This window comes from Bacillus rossius, assembly GCF_032445375.1.
Source record: "Bacillus rossius redtenbacheri isolate Brsri chromosome 9 unlocalized genomic scaffold, Brsri_v3 Brsri_v3_scf9_2, whole genome shotgun sequence".
In the NCBI taxonomy this organism is placed as follows: Eukaryota; Metazoa; Arthropoda; class Insecta; order Phasmatodea; family Bacillidae; genus Bacillus; species Bacillus rossius.
Window position 1 is genome coordinate 9,291,796 of NW_026962013.1, and position 17,657 is coordinate 9,309,452.

A 17,657-nucleotide genomic window follows, 5' to 3' on the forward strand; every position below is an offset into this window, starting at 1 on the left:
AATTTCAGAAATAGGCCTTAAATAATGGTAATTATGAGAAAAAAAAATCAACATGGGGCAAGACCGAGCCTTAAAAAGGTATCATCTGCGTTCGCCATGGAACAGGTTTTTGACAGTTTTATCGCAGATAGGCTGTTCGATCTTTGGGCACACGAAACATTGCCCGGGAGGGGGGGGGGGGAGCGTTGAGTCTGGACACCTCCATACCAGGATTAATAAAAAACACAAGTGAAGACAATAAGAAAATTATAGCAACCTAGCTACATGTGTCTATACAGGGATATTAGTTTTAGGATTATTGTAATCTTTAAAGTGGGCTGCAATAATGTATTTCATTCCCATTATATCCCGACATGCTTCATACACAGAAGCGGGCAGGAGTTGTTTCCCAAGTATTTTATTTCTTAAGTCTTTCAAACAAAATTGACAAGTGTGTTTGATGTATTTAATAACATTAATATACGAGAATGTATGGCGTATTTAAACGAAATCGAGTATTAAAACAGGAAAATAAGAATAGAATATAAAATTTTGTTTTCTTTTTTTAAGCAAAAACCTTACTTAAATTTCAATGCGTAAAAGTTAAGAGTTCTAAAAGTCTACTATTCCCTTAGATTTTAGTGTGACAAACCACTTCGTTTAAAAATTCACGCACGCTGTCCATGTAGCTATGGTGTAACTGGCAGTTCGTGTTTCCCACCTGCTTGTGTCGCGACGCGGGAAGATCGGCAGGTGCACTGATTGCCCTAGCCTGTGTTGAGCTGACGTGAACAATCGTTTCAGCGACTAGCCCATTAGCCAGAGGAGCTTCTATATATTTTTTTTTCCTCCCTGCGCGCTAACAACCTCCGCCCGCTCCGTGCCGTAAATTACGAGAACTGCGCCAGTTAGTATCCGTGGCGTCTCGGAAGAGCTCTTGTTTCTGGAGCCATGTGCTTCGCATTAGCTCGCTGTCGTCGGCTCGGATAAATGGGTCTTCTCTTCTGGCAGGGATGATGGCTTCGTGACGAGATTTAACGAACAAAACCATTCCGTGCGGCCTTTTGCTACGTTCTTCACGTGTGATTCAACTGTTTTGCTTATCGAACCTCGAAGACAATATTTTGACGTGACAACGTCTAATAAATCGATGAACGCCGGCTGCACGCACGAAAAAGGATGACTCATTGTCCCGTTACGCTCATTGTACGCTTGCGCCGCATCTATCTCTCTTCCACTCGATTGGAACAACCATCGATTTGACTTTTTCGAGGCATATTAAACTTTGAACATTTCAATTCGTTTCCTACTTTTCCAATCATCGTCCTATCCTTAACAGAATAACACAGATGGGAAGAAGTTAAATAGCAAACATGTATAAAAGTTATAGTTAAAATTATCTCATCGTTAAAGTAATAAACATATTTTAATTAATGAGTGCAAATAAAAGTAAATTTATCAATTAAATAGTAGCTTTCATTTCACAACTTCTTTGTATCCATACAAAATAGTGTTAATTCAATAAAAATGATTCTATTTTATTCATAAAAGTATGCAATCATTTCATCAATTTTTTGTTATGACGTTGTCACGTTAAACTATTGTCCGTAAACCGACTTTACAGACAACCAATTTTTTTTATAAAAAAATTTTTCATTAGTCAGTAAGTTTAAATGAAATTACATACACCTGCAATTTGTTTAAACTCATTAACGCTATAACATTAACTTTGTCTGGCTTAAAATGTTTCCTAACAGGCCCTAAATACGAATTTTTTTTAATTTGCGGAACATTTCCTATTTCCTTGAATCGAGGACACGATACCACTCGCCAAGAAATTGCAGTTGCAATTATTCTCGCCACTTACATCCGTGCTTATTCAGTTTGACGGGAAAAAATAGATGTGTTGGCGAATCACAATCAATGTCAGTTCGGCTAACTTTTTATGTTATTTTTAGTTCACGTTTTTTCCGTATTGGAGTGAAAGAGGCGTCGGGATATAATGTTTGTATTCAAATATGTGTATATGTGTGTGTTTTTATATACAGTACACACACAAATAACGAACACGTTCATAGAAAGTTTCAGAAACCCGCGGAATAGTATTTGTAATTAAGTGGAAATCTTGTTGGCGAGAATGAATGCTGATGTTTCTGAAGTTATTTTTTACAAGAATTGCTTCGTAAATATAACGGGAACGCTCTTTTTCTTCTTACGATGCGGGGTCGAAAGAAGAAAAGCAACCAGCGCTTTCTTTATGAAGTTAATTCGACAGCAACTAGGCCACGCGTGGACGCGCTGCCGACGCGGTGTCTGGTAGCTTGTCCCTCCCCCCCCCCCCCCCCCCCTTGTACACTGCTGACTGGGGCGACGCCCCAGTTTTCCTCGAGTCGCCAGTGCAGCGATCTGCCGTGCTGCCGACCAACCAGAGACTCGGTCCTTAGTCAACACACTTCATAACATCTTTAGTGATCACTACTTATTGAAGTGAAAACTCCTATAGGAAGGTTTGGATGGGGAGTGAATTCACGTAAGTCATCTACATGGTCACGTGACGTCAGTTGTGAATATATATATACACACACACACACACACACACACACACACACAACACAGGTCGACAAGTAATTTACATGACACATACCAAATACATATTAATACGCGTCTTCAGTCCCTGTACATCAGTGCTGTGCATATGTGAATCGAATGTGTGTATGCCGTAAAAAGTGAGTATAAAATATATTAATATTCTCATCTAGATATATAGTTAGAATAACGAAGAAAACTGAGTCGTAGCAATATAACCTAAAAATTAAGATCATAATTAATTTTTTTAACGTGATAAAACAAACTTGTTGTGAGATAAATGTTTTTCGTAAAAATTGCGAAAAAGTCTCGGATAGTTATCAAAAATTGAATTGGATATCCAAAAATAACAACTGTTTGTGTATAGTTTTAAGTTTTCACTTCTGTCGGCAGTTTTTCATGACTGCGTTGAATTTTGTTTTAAATTTTTATTATAATTTAGTCTGTACCGCGCGAGGTGTGCGTTGTGTCGTTCAGCAGTTACTTCTGTTGTCTGGAGCGTCGCGCGGATTTGCAGCGTGCGTGCACCCGGCAGCAGCAGTGAGGGAGAACTGACGAACGACGGAAGAAGGCAAGAGTTATGTTTTAGAACGGGTCGTTACCACAAAGCCGAACGTACAATAACGCCGAATACCATAACGCCGAATGCCAAATTGACCGCAACGCCGAATGCCAAATTGACCGCAACGCCGACAGCTGGAAAACTGCTGTGTACCACAACGCCGAAATACATACAGTAACGCCGAAAAAGGTACCACAACCTAACCTAGGCTAACCTAACCTTTGTGGCAGTCCTGCAATGACATTTTTCGGCGTTAATGTATTTCGGCGTTGTGGTACACAGCAGTTTTCTAGCTGTCAGCGTTGTAGTCAATTTGGCATTCGGCGTTATGGTTTTCGGCGTTGTGGTATTTCGGCGTTGTGGTGCGTCCCCTTTTAGAACCTCTCCGCGTCGTAAGCCGGCGTGCATCCAACCACGCTACGGCGGTCGGCAGGTCGTGACACAATTTGCCCAGACTTGGAGTTAGCCGGATTACCATCTAGACCCACAAACCGAGCTCGCCCGACAGGAATGCAGATGTGAAAACGCTTTTACCGAGCCGGGGTGCCGTGTTGTTGCTTCTCCTTTCGCGCCTTTCGCGCCTTTTCCGCGACAGAGAGGCTATTTGGACGAGGTTCAGGGAAAAGTCTGCAATAATACGGGCCGCAGACACTCATGTTCATAAGCAATATAAGCGATAACTGTGAAAATTTGTTCTTATGGTCTAACCTATGCTCTCTGACGAATACGCTATAACTTAAAGACAATTTTGGAAAATACTTTTAGGAGAAAAAAAAATTCTGTATTTGTGCAAACGTTAACACTGAAGAAGTCATCTTTATATATCTTGTGTTAGTAGAAACTGCATATTTTCACGTATCACGTGTCGATGTAATACAGATGTGACGGCATGAGCTGCGACTGTTCACGATTGGAAGAACCTGAAAGCCATCCGCACGCAGTTCCATCGGAGCTGGCGAGGGACTCGAAACGCACTGAAAGTCGATCCTCGGGGTTGAAACCGAAGAGGAGAAGATAAAGCTACTGGGGGGTCAGCGTCAGTGTTAAAGTCCGCGACATCCGGCGGTGGGGTACGCTTGTTGTGTGAGAGCAGGGCTGTTGTAAAATGTTAATCCGAACGAGATTCGAGTGCAGAGAGTCGGGGTTGGCGGCCGTGGTCCACAGCTGTGGCCGGGCCGGGAGGGCTGTGGACCGCTGCCAAATAGCTTCCCTCGTTCCCCGCGCCCGCCTCTGCTGCACAGTTAGCAAAGTCATTTCGCTTCAAGCTAATATCTTAGTCACATGTGTGTGTGTGTGGGGGGGGGGGGTGGGGGCGTGGTAAATTGGTCTACTGTCACATGCATACAAATATTTGGTTATTCGCCCAAAATTATTGTGCCTAATTTTTTAGACCGAGAATCTCTGGACAAGTGACGAGTTAACCAGAAACTATTGCTTCGCATCTGCAGTGACCATAAACTCGAGCGTGACTCGAAAATACGGTCCGCTCCTTGAAGTGTCCGTGGGGTTCCTACGCTTGCGACCACGCCTTTTAACGCCGTTGCGTCGTAGGGAAAGCTAGAGACGGCGTGCAAAAATGACCCCGAACCGAAATCCGAAATCGAAAGGCTAGCGTTTCCGACCAACTGCGCCGCAAAGGATTTGATCACGCTCTTGGCGATGTGATTGCTATCGATGTTTACCTTGATTGTTTGGAACAAGCCGAAATAACACACAAGCCATGTCTGTTCGGTTGTTTCACTTGTATACATTTTAGGACTTTTAATTATGTTGCCTATGCGTCCGTTTGGATTTTTACTGTATAAGTATAACTTCTTCTAGCAGCTCATACATATAGGAAAGGTGAAATTTACTATTTGCCTCATCATATATTTTAAAACTAATTGTAAATATACGTGCAAGTTGTTTGTAAGTCCTGTGTTCACAAAGAAAGTTATTGATATGGGTGATTTTTATCAAATACTTTCATCCGCAAAAAGTGGCATTCGTTGTTATTTATATAAATCTGAAACTCCTCATTATGCGAAACTTAACGGTGTAAATAGGGAAGCAATGTCGTATTTTATTTCAAACAGATATTCGTGCACCATGTTGTAAAACAGCTACGAGCTAAGTTACATATTGGCTCGAGAAGTATTTAATAGAACTAGATCCACGAATTTATTTAGTGGATTCATTTTCGCTCCGTGTTAGAATCAAACTTCCCCGCACATGCTCATGAATTTCCAGAAAGCTTTTTGGTCTATTAGCACGGTCACATTGGCCATCCTTTGGCGGGTTAACGCGTGATTAGGCAACCTCTTCTCTTTGCTCATTGGCTCAGGGTCGTCACGTGATCAAGAGCTCTCTTTTTTAGTCCAATCAGCACGAAGCAGATGTGCTTCAAGTCTACTTTGCTAGTTGACGAGTCCGTGAAATAAACGTGGCGCTATTAATAAAGTATTTAATATAGCCACTGGGTAATGTTAGGGGGGGGGGGGGTGGTTTGCAAAATGCAAAATGCATTGTGGAAGGCCCGCTTATTCCTCGTCGCCATACCTTGTTGCGGAGGTTGGTAGCCCTGTCACGAGAAGCGAGGCTGCGTTTGAACGACGCATCCCGTTTCCCGAAAAGCGTGATTCATGTGGCTTTTGGCCGGCTTCTAGCGAAGGACGCTGGTTCGCCCACGACGAACTCTCTACCACCGCCCATCACTTCAACTATATTAATTTTTTTTTCAGTAGTCTAAAAGTTAAAACAAATAATAAAAGTAGTCATTGGCGAAACACACTGAAAAAAAAAATTGGTTGTCTGTAAAGTCGGTTTACGGACGATAGTTTAACGTGACGTCATAACAAAACATTGATGAAATGATTGCATGCTTTTATGAATAAAATTGAATCATTTTTACTTTAATAATAAAAGAATAAATACTTGAAATTATACTAGTAATCAGATTTTTAAAATGCAAGAATAATTAACCTTTATTGCCGAAATTGTTGTAATAAGCAATGAAAACTGCATTAACTTTTCACTTCACTTTATAAACAGTCGACGAAACAGTTCACGTGTAGATGACTTGTAATTAATTTTAAAAACTGGCGTTTAGCTATAAAGTTTAAATATAATTATGAACAAGTTTTCATATAAATAAAGTGTAATCAAATATCTATCATCAATTATATGAATCACCATAATTTTTAGTCAATTTATTAGCGTAACGGGACAATTTTTGTGCGTGCAGCCGGCGTTCATCGATTTATTAGACGTCACGTCAAAAAAAAAAAAAGAAGTTAAAACACATTTTGTTCAGTTTGCAGGTATGTTTTGATGCAACTCTTGAAGTACTTGTAGGTACAGGTACTTATCCTCGTCTACTACCCAAATAGTTTTATCCAAATGTAAATTCTATATACATCCTCTGTAATCTGATTTTAAACATATTATTGCGATGCCTTCGATGTTCTTATTGTACTTAAAACTATTACGTCTGTACCCGACATCGTTATGTCGCTCACATTCGAAGCTAACTCGTTAACAATGGTTTATCATTCCTAAGGCTCACGCATACCTGTTGCTGTAACTGCGGCGCAAGATTCCGGAAAAAACTATTCTTTTTGGTGTAAATTGAAACTTGGTAAAACTTGTATTTGCATAATGCCATCAAAAATACTTATCAGCGTTGTTTTCGTAGCAAGCGCGGCTCCAGAAGGGGGGAGGTTGGGGGCGATAGCCCCTCCCGAGACCAATTTTTATTGATTGGTGTATATTTATGTTCACTTAAATATTTAATTTAATATGTTACAAACTTTTTATCTCATCAAAAGTTGCATGGAGCTACTAAGGTTCTGTATTTTTAAACCTGTAATTTGTAAAAAAAAAAAATATTCGAAGGCCAATGTCTGACCACTTTCATTTTTTTTGCAACTACGACCTTCCTTTGTGCGATAGCCCCTCCCGAAAAGTCATCCTGAAGCCGCCATTGTTTCGTAGGCTGCTTGGACGCAGGAGGATCCTTGGAAACGCGCCGAAGAGAAGTGTTGGTCGCAGGTCGGGCGGGCGTGTTTCTCGCGTGGGAGGAGGCGTCGCTCTTGAACCTTGGGCGCGCCGCGCGGGGTTCGACGCCCGCCCTCGGCATTTGCGCCGCCGGCGAGGGAGCAGGTGCCTAGCGGCGAGGCCGGCGACTGCCTGTGCTCCCGAGCCTCGGCCGACCCTGGCGTGCGATCAGCTGCCTCGCGGCGTCTCCGCACATCGGCGATGCCCCATCAGCCTGGTCAGTGGCGGATCCAGATGTTCACCTCGGAGGGGGGAACTCAAGGATTTCAGAATAGCCAGAGAAAAAAAAATGTCTTCAAATTACTACATTTGTATTTAATCTACTCACACTACACACAACATCCAAACCACCAGATTTTATGATTCTACAAGAAATTCATTAATTATATTAAAATATTTTATTGGTTTCAGAAACAATTAAATTTTGTCGGCAATATTAATGTAGCAGACAACTGTTTTTTTGGGGGGGGGGGGGGCACTTGCCCCTGGTGTTCCCCCCCCCCCCCCCAACCTTGGATCCGCCACTGAGCCTAGTCAGGGGGCGTATCTGTGTACCGCTGGTGCTTCTAGCGCGGTGTCGCCTCTCTGGACTGGCGCGCAGTCTTCTCGTCGTCACAGAGATAACTGTGAAATTTGAGCGGTGACCGTAACATTATATGGCGCGGAAATGAAGATAAAGGCGTGATGCAAGTTCCTTAAGTTTTTCCAAGAATCTGTACCGGTTGTTTTACGCCTAAAAATTACTCCGAAAACACGCCTTTCAGCCGTTTTCGCTCTTCTAAAAATAAAGTTTAAAAACTTAATCCGAAATAAAAAGTACGTTTCGGCCCTCAGCTAATTCGTAAATGCTTTTCGTAAACATACCCTACTCGAATGTCTTGTCTTGTATGTAGTTATAAAATCCCGTTGTTTTTCCTGAAGCTATGCGCACCTAGAGTTGTAGTTTGTTTGGTAGAGCAGACATCTAATGTAAAGTTAACCTTTTTGAAGTGAAACTTTCTTTGGGCGCGATGAGAATAATATTTCGAAGCCGAATTTTAACGCAACGTTTACTTGAAACATTGTTGAGAAACGTTTCTGGCGCGAAACGACAGATAATAGTTTCTTGGCCAAAGAAATGTAAAGAGAGCACTATACTATGTACTTTCCTGGGCTTGTTTTTAGTTCTCTTTGAGTAATGATTCGTCCCCCGTAAAAAAAAAAAAAAAACCTCGAGAAATCGAACGAAATTTTAAGACTGTACGCGCATGTGCTTGTTTCAGAAAATAGATATATGTATCCTATTCAGCCAGTTGTGAATGCCTTGAATATTATATTTTCTACCAGCGCGCTCGCGTTCCTCCTTGCTCAGCAAGCTGACAGTCCCTGGATTTTCCTCATAGATAGCGCTACCTGTTATGAATTTCATCATTTCATGTTCCAAATGGCAGAATTGTTTGAAGAAACAGTAACACGCACGGTTTTAACTATGGTGTATTTTAACTAGTAATATTTATTTAGAAAAAAGTCTTCTTTCTCTTTCTCTCTGTGTGTCGTTTTACTCCTTACGAATATTAAAGAGACAAAATTTGAATTGGCAAATAAGTTTTACTTCTAACACGTGTACTGAATTAACACACTATCTTTTTTTTTTATCATGAGCCTAGCCTGATGTTCAAACACACCGCGAACGCTCGCTGGCGAGATTGTCCCACTTTTGAATAATAATTAAAAAAAAGGGCCGAACTGATATTTATGCGCTGTCATGACAATCGATTGGATAAACGATTCGATAAAATAAAAATGATGAGTGATGAATCCTTTGGGGTTGGGGAGGGGAAGGGTGCGTGACCGGTCGCCGGACGGGAATGTCGGGCCGACGGCGCGCCCCAGTTGGCAGGCGGCGGCGCGCCCCAAGGTCACTGACCGCGCGCCACTGCTGCTCGCTGCTCTGCGTTCTGTGAGTTTAGCAACACCACCTTTGTCTTTGAGTGCGCACAGGCTGTGGTTGTGACAATTCTCGGCAATTCGGAAGCAGCCGCCAGTATATATCTCTCTGTCTCTTTCTCTCTCTCTGTCTCTTTCTCTCTCTGTCTTTCTCTCTCTCTGTCTCTTTCTCTCTCTCTGTCTCTTTCTCTTTCTCTCTCTCTGTCTCTTTCTCTCTCTCTGTCTCTTTCTCTCTCTCTGTCTCTCTCTGTCTCTTTTTCTCTCTCTGTCTCTTTCTCTTTCTCTCTCTGTCTCTTTCTCTCTCTCTGTCTCTTTCTCTCTCTCTCTTTCTCTCTCTCTCTGTCTCTTTCTCTCTCTCTGTGTCTTTCTCTCTCTCTCTCTGTCTCTTTCTCTCTCTCTCTGTCTCTTTCTCTCTCTCTGTGTCTTTCTTTCTCTCTCTCTTTGTCTCTTTCTCTCTCTCTCTGTCTCTTTCTCTCTCTCTGTCTCTTTCTCTCTCTCTCTGTCTCTCTGTCTCTTTCTCTCTCTCTGTCTCTTTCTCTCTCTCTGACTCTTTCTCTCTCTCTCTGTCTCTTTCTCTCTCTCTCTGTCTCTTGCTCTCTCTCTCTCTGACTCTTGCTCTCTCTCTCTGCCTCTTTCTCTCTCTCTGCCTCTTGCTCTCTCTATGCCTCTTGCTCTCTCTCTGCCTCTTGCTCTCTCTCTGCCTCTTTCTCTCTCTGCCTCTTTCTCTCTCTGCCTCTTTCTCTCTCTGCCTCTTTCTCTCTCTGCCTCTTCTCCTCTCTGCCTCTTTCTCTCTCTGCCTCTTTCTCTCTCTGCCTCTTTCTCTCTCTGCCTCTTTCTCTCTTTGCCTCTTTCTCTCTCTGCCTCTTTCTCTCTCTGCCTCTTTCTCTCTCTGCCTCTTTCTCTCTCTGCCTCTTTCTCTCTCTGCCTCTTTCTCTCTCTGCCTCTTTCTCTCTCTGCCTCTTTCTCTCTCTGCCTCTTTCTCTCTCTGCCTCTTTCTCTCTCTGCCTCTTCTCCTCTGTCTATTTCTCTATATTTCTCTCCATATTTCTCGTGCCCCTAAGCAAGGCTGTGGACCGACGCGCAGTCTTCTCGCCGTGTACAACTATGAAATTTGAACGGTAACCATGGCATCAGATGGCGGAGATAATAAGATAAAAGGTGTAATGCAAGGCCCTTGGGTGCTCTCAAGAATCTTTACCGGGCGTTTAATGTCTAGACATTATTCTGAAAATACCCGTTTCAGCAGTTTTCACTTTTTTATAACTAAACACAGTTAAAAAAACTAAATACGGCAACAGAACCACCCGTACGCACTCAAAGCGCATTTTAAAATGCTTTTCGTTAACGTGGTTTCTTGTGAAGCTCTGCATACAGTATGTGTGCCCAGCCAGGCGCGCTCCGTAAGTCATTGTGATTTGTTGAAAAGGATGAACCGACGTGGATTTTGAAATGTTCGTGTCATTTCAGGCGAGCTCAAGATAATGCGAGACTTTTTTTTTTTTTATAGGAGCTGCAAGGCATGTTCGGACTTGGAACAGCTGACTTGTTTATAAATTCAGGAATTGATATGATCAGCGAGTGCGGCGCTACTTGACTGTTGAGGTGGTTACGTCACGGCACAGAGCTGTCGAGTGTCGCCTTATCGTTGAACAGTGTGCGTTGCAGTGCGTGCCGTGCGTGCGTGCCACAGGCGGTACCGTCGAGACAATGCAGCGCCGCCAACCACAGGCGCGAGCTCTGCTTTTGGTAGGTCCTATAGCCGTGGTGGGTTGTCTCGAGGTGCTCCTGTTCCTTCACCATCCGTCATTGTCCGGTCGACTACAGTCTCTTACCGCGTCAGTGGTTCTCAACACTTTGAAACCGTATTCAGACTTTCACGGCCAGTGTCTGAAGTAGCTTGGCTTCTTCTGGGTTGTAGCCGCGTCCTCGGCGAATGATTCACCGACGTTTCGGTCGACTTTGCAGCCGCCATCATCAGGGAGCAGTTTACCTGCTTAGGTTCTTAACCAGTAATCCTGCCTTTATATATACTCTCGCCTGAGGGGAAGGTGCTTCCTGATTGGCTGCAGCTTGGGTAGTTTGTTGAGAAATATGTTTTAATAAACATCAATGTGATTTAAAATAAAATGAAATACACCTTAAGGCTATTCAGGTCTGTTTACAAACAGTAAAAGAACTACAGCCCCCGACTAAAAAATAAATCACTATTCGAGCAAAACCAGAAAAAAATTGTACGCACGTAATTGCTGGTTACCGTATGTTTAAGAAACGTCAACAGACAAAAAAATCGTAAAAACACAGAAAAAACCAAAATCAGGCGGTCAAAAATTAAAAAAAAAAAGCGTAGAAAATTCCATAGTAGGCATTAGTCAAAACATTGTTACAGCGTAGACGGTCACTGTGGTATGACAAGACAGTAGCAACAAGAACAGTAAACAGACAAAATACCTTTGACAACAGTGACAAACAGTAGAACCCAACGTTGGTATTTAACAGATAAAATGCGACAACACGACAATACAAATATGCACAGGCGAACTCAGCGATGAGAAAACAGATATTCTGGACACCGCGTCGACGTCAACACAGACCACACAGCAGGCTTCCGAAGACGTTTCGGGAACTGTGATTTATTCCCATTCTCAGGCACATACAGATCAGTCTGTTCAGTATCAGGGAAAACCAGAAAACCTGAACTGTCTGGAAATTTTTAATTTTTTTTTTTGGGGGGGGGGGGTGTACATAATACGGTAAATATACGTTAGGGCAGGAAATGTAAATGAATTGCTTTTACAAATGCTTATTCTGTATCGCTAGCCTACTCTGTAGTGCTATGGTATTTTGTCCTGCCTTTGTTCCAATGCTGGCTTGGCCAACATTTTCGAACAGAGTTGTATTTTGATCGACACACGAGGCTAAATTCTGTCTGTGACGATGCCTCTGAGTGATTTGTAAAAAGTGCGTCGGTTCCAGGGATTTTTCTTTGGTTAGTGTGGCTGCGGCAGTGTAAGGAAGTAGCGCAAAAATTGATATGGATTGTTTTATATAGAAATATTAAGTAATTACCTTTTGATCCGAGAAAAATTATTGAAGACCCTTAGAAGTCGGGTATTTAATTATATTTGGTTTTTCCGGGACACTGTGTAATTGTTGGTAAAGCATGTCTCATCCTGAGTTTGAAGTTGCATTAAATGGGCAATTTTTTTTCCTCTCTCTTTATTGCACGCTTTCTGCTGTTAGCGGTGTCTTTGTTTCGGTGCCAGACATACGCCATAGATCACAAAGTTTTTAAACAACTTTGTAATATGACAACTTTTTAAAATGTATCTGAAAACATTGTATTTTGTAAAGTAAAATTTGGAATGCGAATTTTGGGATCAAAAACATTTTCATGGTGTATTTTATCAAGAGCATTATCTTTTAATATATATATATATATATATATATATATATATATATATATATATATATATATATTAATTTCCAAGCAAGGGTATGTATTTAAAATACACCTTCTTGGTTTCAACTGTTTTCATCAGGTTCTTTTCCCTTAATATATTTGATAAATAATATAATAAGGGATTGTCTTGTTATTTATTGTGACACGACTGCTACAAATAATTTCTCGGTATTAATTGGTGTTACGATGGTATAGAAAGTAATATTTTTACTGTAAACAAGCCGGGTACTGTCATTCTGGTCATAGTGGTCGCCATTTTCTCTACTGCAATCTCAGCAGGAGACAGACTGCAACAATGTGGCGTTGCATGCTTTCATAATACATATATTGCTAAAGTAGCTATATTGAGCTATATTGTGAGAAGTAATTCATCAGCTATTATCAGACAACGGTGAACACTTTATTTTGGTAGCCACATATTTTGTGGTTTGGCATACCAGAAATTTTGCTTTTCCTACTAATTTATACATAACACGCTTTTTTTTTTTTTTTTTAAATTTTACTAAACAACATTAAGTTTTTCTTGTACAGTTTAAATATCTGTTACCAAGCAATTCAAGTATTAAAATTAACATTATAAACTTAAAACTTTGGACCTCCCATCAAAGTTATTTTTGCTAGTAGTTTGGGCCCACATGTCGCGCGGAACATGGTTTTCGGATTCCAGTGTAAGAGTCGCACTTCTGTATCTCCCTCGTCGTATGGACGGCACGAGTCTCCGCGCGGCTGGACTCCAGTGATGCCAACTGCTACAGAGTGTTCCCTCTAAGACCAACTTCAAATCCCCCTATATTTCAATTAAAACCCCCTAAAATTTTAAAGTTTTCATTGTACATCCTGTTTAAGAGCAAAAAAAAAAAACCTCTACCTTACATTTCCTTATTTTTCTGCCCAAAAAGAGCATAATAATTTGGAAAAAAACACTGTATCTACAATTTTATATATGTACGAATTTAATTTCGGTTTAAAGAATACATTTTTACTAACCTTGGAGTTCTGGATCGGCCTCCCAACATTTCTTATATCTATATAGCATTCTGGAAAAGATTTGAACAATAATTAATTATTACCCTTTTTTTATTCCTTGGCACACATTAAAACATAAACGACTTACTTTCCAAACTAAAACTCGCGATTACGCAACAAATTCTCTTGACCAGCAAGTGGTTGGTCGTAGTGCGAAATTCAGCCACCAGCGCCACTTGTGTTGCTGTTCTTTTTTAACTTTGTTTTCAAGATATACACTTAAATTTCACGCCCTCAAAAATGTTATTAAATAATCCCCCTAAATAAATGTACCTCCTAAAAAAAAAAACTATTACATCTTGCATCTTGGTTCCCCTTAAATTTGTGGGAGACCCCCCAAGTTGGCATCCGTGTTGGACTCGCGGGTCGCCGGGCCAGCGCGTGACCTTGGGCGGTCACCTGCCCGCGCGGCGACGCACCGTTACGACACGACGCCGCATGCCATCTTCAGCTGGCAGCTGTAACAGCCCACTGCTTGAGGAAACACGTACTGCAGTACGTCGCGTCACGTCGTTCGTTCTGTTAGTCCATTTTTCCTTTGTTTTTTCCTTGTTTGTTGACCATATTCCTGTTGTGGAATATTGTGTGGCGTTAAATCCTGACAACAGCAATTTTAGCAATTTTTGCTTAATTTGTGCTTTTTGTCATTTGTGTTTTTTTGTAGTTTTCTTCTGCAGACATACATGTGCTAAGCAATAGCGTATGTCCAAAAGCCTACATCAAGTCATGCACTCCCATTGCACAAATCTTTCAAAGATAACGTCGCGTCGCGTTGAAGTATCTACTACGTTACTGCGTTACTGTAAGGGCCCATCGCCTGTCTTGGCACACACGCAGTGTGCAGAACTATATATATCTATATATTATATATATTATATATAATATATTATATATAAAGATCTATTTGAAATCCACTCAAGATATCCCGAGTGGCAGTTGTTTATGAAAACGCATTTAAGAATGCCCCGAGGGCGTACGAGAAGTTCCCGTTGCTGTATTTCGTTTTTAAACTTGTGTTTTTTTTAGAATAATTAAAATTGCAAAATTGCGTGTTTTCAGAATTATTCTGATTCTTGAAAGCACCACAAGGCTTTGCATAACTCCGTATATTCATTAATTCGCAATATGTTATGGTTACCATTCAAATATCATTGTTGCCTTATGCCCGACGAGAAGACGGCGTGCCAGTTCACAGTTTTGCGCTTAGAGGCGACACCGCGCTAGAAGCACCAGCAACATTGTCCTTATCATCCCGCCTCACTAACACAAATACACTATTGACTAGGCGGGCCCCTTAATATTTCTTCAACCACAAGAGTACGAAGTTGCATTGGATTGTTGCCCATCTTGGCACAAAATATTTTCGCGACATATCACAAATCGTTAACTGCTAGTTAACGTATAAAAACTACACATGATATTCTTATGTTTCATGCATTTTCAAAGCGGTGTTTTTTTCTTCAGTTATTTAATTTAGTTCATTTGATTTAGATTAAAACGTGGACCATATAATAGTATAATTATACAGTGAATGATTGGTGTATCTTATGATCATAATTTAACGAAACTAGCGGGTTTGGTAATAACAAGTTTAATAACAACGATGGTTGACTAGAGTAAATAGTTAAAAATGCATCGCAACATTTTTCCGTGGTGTTCTATTATCTTGGCTTATCACTGCCCGCTGATAACCTGTTGATGCGCACGTAGATAACTATTTTATTTCAAACCCCGCTCCTTGTTATCGCGATGTCAACAAGATAACTTAATAGTTCCTCCAATTCGCTGCCATTGTGACCACTTGGAAGGTCGTTGGGCGAAGTGGCGGTTCTTTCGAATGGATTTCCGAGTGGGGGGAAGGGTAGAAAAACAAATTTTATTCGGAAAGCTGGGTTGAAAGAACTCACCTGGTTGTTCGTGAACTGTTTGATTATTTATTGACCGACCAGTTAATCCTCTCGTACATTCTGTTCCCGTGTCCCGAAGCCTCCAGTTCTGACCACACCTAATCTCGTACGTTACGTACTAACCTAGCCTGAGTGGTGGGCGTGTCCATTTGAAAATCGAACTGAGCCTCTTTGCTTCTCAGACGCATTTATCTATATAGGTTGATTTTTACACTTGCCACGTATTTTATGTTTTATTTCTAAAGAACATAACGGGGACTTAGAACTAACCCCCTGATCCTCTTTCCTTGCACACAAATGAAATTTAAAAGATACAGATGTTTATAGCAGTCTACCTTTTAAATCCGACGTAGTGCTGATTAAATCCCAGATACTTGAATTGAAAAAGTTAGTTCCGTTATTTTTCTTCTTTCTGCCATTTTCCTATACACACGATATATATTGAAAAAAAAAATCTGAACAAAACATTAATTTCACGACAGTTTTTATTTAGTCTTTACTAAGCAAATGATTCTGGCAAGTTTAGGCAGTTGAAACGACTCAATTGTTAGTTTAAAGATGTGTACTCAAGAATATCGCGAAGGAAGGAGAAACTCTTAAAGGAATGACATTAAGTACCATGCTGCTACCCCCTCCACCCATGCTGGACCAAGAGCCTGCTGCGGAGTTCATGCTAGTCCACTGTGGTCAGTGTACGCAATGTTGGACCCTTTGAAACTTCCGGATGTCGCATCTCCAGTCTTGCGTCGGCTGACGATGTTGAAGCGTGGTCAGATGTCACATCGGGGACAATGGGCTGGCACGAGTTTGTTAAGTTACGGACTTATAACAAAAAAAAAATCAATCTAAAATAAACGACGCGTTTTTTTTTTTTTTGTTTTCTGGTAACTACGGTCTTCGTAAAAAAAAATGCCGTATTTCTACTTGCGAGGTTCAGTTTTTTCGTAATAAACACACACACAAACACACGTGGAAGATATAACTGTGTTATTGCGGTATTCTTGTGGATTCATGTTGGAAGTGAACTTAGTACCCGTAAATCAACGAAAATAACGATAAATTTAAGACGAATGTTTGTTTAACAGTGTAGTACGGTGATCACACAGGATCTCGGAGGCACACGAGGTGGTAAATGGCGCTCTGTAATTCTCTGGTTGCTGGTATGTTCGGGGCGGTGCACGGCTGCGCCGCTGGTCCAGTCTTGCTGCGCGACTGGCGGCGGGAATGGGAACTACGCACTGACAGTGCGAGGGGATGGAGGGACTGTCTCCGTGGCGTGTTGCTCATTGTGAGCGCGGGCGTCGTGACTGGCCGGCGGTCCCAGGGCCTACAGGCTTCCGGAACGTGAAGTAACTTGGCTCGGTTGCAGGTGGCCTTTTATTTTCCATTATACACCCCCAGGTCATTTTTCCAACCCTCTGCCCGACCGACCCTTAAAATTTTCCCTCAATAGGGAGAAGAAGAAGAAAAAAAGAAAAGTAAAAAAAAAAATTCGGGCGTGGTTTTCTCGCTCCTTGGGCTGCTGGGAACAAGGTTTGTGACCTCGTCCGTCCCTTCTCGTCTTCTTACGGCCCTGGGTGTACTACACGTGAGGAAAACATGCAGCCCTCCCTCCTTCGCACTTTCAAGCTTGCTGAATACAGTCAAGTAAAGCCGCGGCGGTTAAAAATTCCGCAGCACAATCCTTAGGCCGATTTTTCTTAAAGTGAACGATATAAATTCAAGTATACGCCAAGTAAATTTATCAAAATTAGATAAGTGTATACAATTGGTCTAGAAGAAAATCACAGTTGAAACTGACAATCGCTCAGGTTAAACTGCACGGTACGACACCGACCCAATTCCATGTTCATTCGACACTCTAAATGTACCGTTTCGAAGTTAATACAATACTTAATCTTATTTTGTACCGCTTATTTCAAGTTAAAATATTACCATATTTGTAATCAAACTCTACGGCATTTATGGATTTATGAAAACTGTTATTTAAAAAAAATCGATGTTGTATACGTACATGCCTACTTACGTGGTGCATTCGTATCGTCTGGTGACAGAATCTTGAGAATGGCTTTTTTTGTGTTTCAGACTGACAGTGTCGGCAGAATGACTTCCATCACGCCACCATTGGAGGAGGAGTTGTGGAGAAACTAAAGGTAAATTGACACAATAATAATTT

At 41.3% G+C, this 17,657-nt stretch overlaps 1 protein-coding gene across 1 annotated transcript in view; it reads left to right on the forward strand.

The window, feature by feature from the left end:
* Positions 1-17,657, forward strand: part of LOC134543336 (uncharacterized) — a 283,249-nt gene that overhangs the window by 72,236 nt on the left and 193,356 nt on the right. The window contains exon 2 of the mRNA XM_063388292.1: positions 17,567-17,634. The gene's annotated coding sequence lies outside the window, so the exon portion shown is untranslated. The remainder of the gene's footprint in view (positions 1-17,566; positions 17,635-17,657) is intronic.